We start from the raw sequence: 3813 nt of genomic DNA on the forward strand, positions 1-3813 counted from the left end.
TTTCCCTTACCATTTTCTATTGATTTTATTTCCATTCTCCTCACATCAGCTCCTGTAATCATTTTTGACTCTTTCTTTTCACTCTCCATCCCTCTCCTGTCAGATCAGTTGCTAAGTTGTCAAGTTTTGTACTTCTACCACTTCAAGTTTGTTTCAATTTTTTGTGTGGGTTGGACTCAATTTGTTTTCCTGAGTTCAGCCTTTCTCCATTCTAATTTGGGAGTGGAGAGATTAATTTTCCTATAGCACAACTCTGAGTTTCTAACAAGTTTCTTTCTACATATAGAAAAAAAAAAAAACAGGCTCTTCAAGCTGAGATTCATGGCTTTCCACAATATATGGCCCCAACCCCTTTTCTAAACTTATTTATTATATTTTTAATACATAAGATCCATATCTCAGCCATGTTGGACTGCTCATTCTTGTCTCCGGCAACTTCTTCATCTAATTCTACCCCTAATCTCATAGTTAGTCATTTTGTAGTCCTTATGCACAACAAATACAATCTCTTTTTTAGTACCTGCCTCTCCTAATTATAACTCAGCTGCTAGCACTAGTGATCTCCAACCTGCAGGCTCAACCTTGCACATTTTAGGGGCCAGAACCATACAATCCCACTACAAAAATTAATAAACAGAAACCTCATTTTAAATGGAGTTTGGAGCCAAAAGGGGGAGCTCTCAGGCCCTACATTGATTGCAGAGTCCAACAGGAAGAAGAAAGACTTCCTCTTCTTGCCTGGCAACAGCTCAGCCAATGAGAGACTGTCACAACTCAGCCAATGAAAAGCCACTACACTTCATACTCTCAGTCTCCTCCAATGGACTTTGTTTACAATAGCCCTCCCAACTGCCTCTTCCCCTCTGTAAAAGAGTTTCTCCTCCCCTTTTTGCTGATTTGCAGTCACTTGTTGTTTACAATGGTTGTAGACCTGGAATTGCAATTCTTTGCTGATCCCAAATAAACCCATTTTTGCTGGAGAAATAACTGGCTATTTATTTAAGGTCAACAGTACTAATATATTAAGAATGCTATTTTGTGGAAAAAATATAAATAGACAGTAAATAGGAAAAGAAATACAAATGGCCATTACCAAATAAAATGTTCAATATTGTTTATAATAAAAAATTAATATTGGGGCGAGCGTGGTGGCATAGCGGTTAAGTTTGCACGCTCTGCTTCAGGGGCCCGGGGTTTGCAGCTTCACATCCCGGGCACCCACCAAAAGCACCACTTACCAAGCCATGCTGTGGTGGCATCTCATATAAAGTAGAGGAAGATGGGCATGGATGTTAGCCCAGGGCCAATCTTCCTCAGCAAAAAGAGGAGGATTGGCAACAGATGTTAGCTCAGGGCTAATCTTCCTCTCACACACACACACACAAAATTAATATTAAAACAATATGCAAGTGTATATGAAATGGTCAGCCTTATAAACTTATGATGGGAATTTTTCTTTTACTGTATCACTGCAAATTTTATTCAGAAACACTTCTTTGTTTTTTGTTGTTATTTTTTTAAAAAATCCAGTTATGAACTGGTTTGGTCAATCAACTACACTTTCTAGCAGGCATATGGTAAAAATGGCATGGCTCAGTGTTGCCCAGATCTTTCATGATCTCTCCACTGCCTCTTGTTGCACTCTCCTCCCCCACCACCTCCATCATTACTGCCACTTGGGAGACCTGGACCTCAATCTATGCTTCTTGGGACAGCCCCACATAACTGTTGCAGCACTTCTCTAGAAATGGGCTTCAAATGTAGAAAGGTGCAGAAGTCTCCTCATGTACACACTCCCATTTGACACTGGCAGCAGCAGGCATCTCTGAAATCTGTCACAGGGGAGAGCTCAGCACGGATCAGCTGTCCATTAAACCAACAGCTATTCAAGTCAATTACAGCCTTTTCTGCCTCTTCTTCATGGCGAAAGGTGACATAGACTTTTCCAACTAGGTGATCTCCAAGGTTATCACAGAAGTCCACCTCCTCAACTTAAACATCCATCTCCATTTCTGTAAAAACATCTTCAAAAAATTCTTCATAGGGGCCGGCCTCGTGGCTTAGCGGTTAAGTGCGCACGCTCCGCTACTGGCGTCCTGGGCTTGGATCCCAGGCGCGCACCGAGGCACCGCTTCTCCGGCCATGCTGAGGCCATGTCCCACATACAGCAACTAGAAGGATGTGCAACTATGATATACAACTATCTACTGGAGCTTTGGGGGAAAAAAAAAAGGTAGAGGATTGGCAATAGATGTTAGATCAGAGCCGGTCTTCCTCAGCAAAAAGAGGAGGATTAGCATGGATGTTAGCTCAGGGCTGATCTTCCTCACAAAAAATAAATAAATAAATAAATTCTTCATAGTATTCCTGCATTTCAACATCACTCACAGCACAGTGCAAACAGCAGACATGGAAGAGTTTTGAAGGTTATGGTAAATGTTCAAGAGGGCAACGGTCTGGCTAAAGGTCAGTTTACTGTGCAACTGAGAGCATCTGTCTCCATGACGACATGTTCCAATTTTCAAATAAAATGAACAGTTGATTTTGTCTTTCTTGGTGTCAAAGATGGAGGTCAAGTACTCTGCCATTTCCCACCACCGCTGACATTGCTTCCCATGCAGCCGACCTTCTATGATGGGAATTTAAATTGGCACAACATTTCGGGAAAGCAATAGATCAATTTAAAACAAAAGCCTATAGAAGCAAACAAAGAGAATAAAACTTAAATATTCATCACTATAACAATCACTAAATTAAATGTGGTATATCCATTCTATTAAATTCTGTACATTATTTAAGAATAATTTACATTTATATGCACTGAGATAGAAAGGTCTCTAAGATATATTGCCAAATGAAAAAGAAAAGTTGCAAAATGATACATATAATATTTGTATCAACACATACAGACAAAGTGCCTGGTACTTTTTATTTCAATGATTACATTTATTGATACACAAATACACCAAAAAATCCCTTGTAATATTAAAATTATATTTTTAAATGCTTATATGCTTTGTTGTGGATGATCTTCTTTTAGGAGAAAGTTTTGGATAGATAATCAGAAAATACACAAAAATGTATGTAAATTTATGTGTGAATTATAGTGGAGTAACTCTAAGGTCCAATATTATTGCAATGTTAAATAAATTTTGGTACACCCATATGATGCTTTGAAAATCATGTGTAAATGCTTATAATATAATGTTACATAAACAAAGTAAGCTATAGTTTATATCTCCAGTGTCAAATGCAGGGCCTGGCACTGCCAAATGAATGTTGAATGAATACATGTGTATACATTATAATATTAATTGGAAAAAGAACAGATAGCATGCATGCCCAGAGTTTAGAAAGAAGTTGACTAAAAAATTAACTTTGATTATTGATGAGTTATGGGCATAATCATAATTCTTAAATATCACTCCATACACATATTTCTTCCACAAATGGCCATTTACTGTGGTAGATAGAATAATGGTCCCCCAAATATGTCCACGTCCTAATTCCTGGAAATTGTGAATATGTTATCTACATGGAAAAAATTACTATACAGATGTGAGTAAGAGTAAAGACATTAAAGTGGAGAGATTATCCTAGATTATCCAGGTGGGCCCCACCTAATCACATGAGTCTTTAAAAGGGGAGATCCTTTCCCAGCTGTGGTCAAAGAGAGACATGTGACAATATAAGAGTCAGAGAGATTTGACATTGCTGGCTTTAAAGATGGAGGAAGGGGGCCACAAACCAAGGAATGTGGGTGACTTTTAGAAGCTGGAGATTAATTTTCTCCTAGAGCATCCAGAAAGGAAT

The 3813-nt window shown here is 38.5% G+C and overlaps 1 pseudogene; it reads right to left on the bottom strand.

The window, feature by feature from the left end:
* Positions 1 to 1593: 1593 nt before the first annotated feature.
* On the bottom strand, positions 1594 to 2588 carry LOC101396918 (splicing factor U2AF 35 kDa subunit pseudogene; annotated as a pseudogene).
* Positions 2589 to 3813: the final 1225 nt, after the last annotated feature.

The sequence above is a fragment of the Ceratotherium simum genome, chromosome X (genome assembly GCF_057802395.1).
Source record: "Ceratotherium simum simum isolate JZ-2026a chromosome X, ASM5780239v1, whole genome shotgun sequence".
Classification (NCBI taxonomy): domain Eukaryota; kingdom Metazoa; phylum Chordata; class Mammalia; order Perissodactyla; family Rhinocerotidae; genus Ceratotherium; species Ceratotherium simum.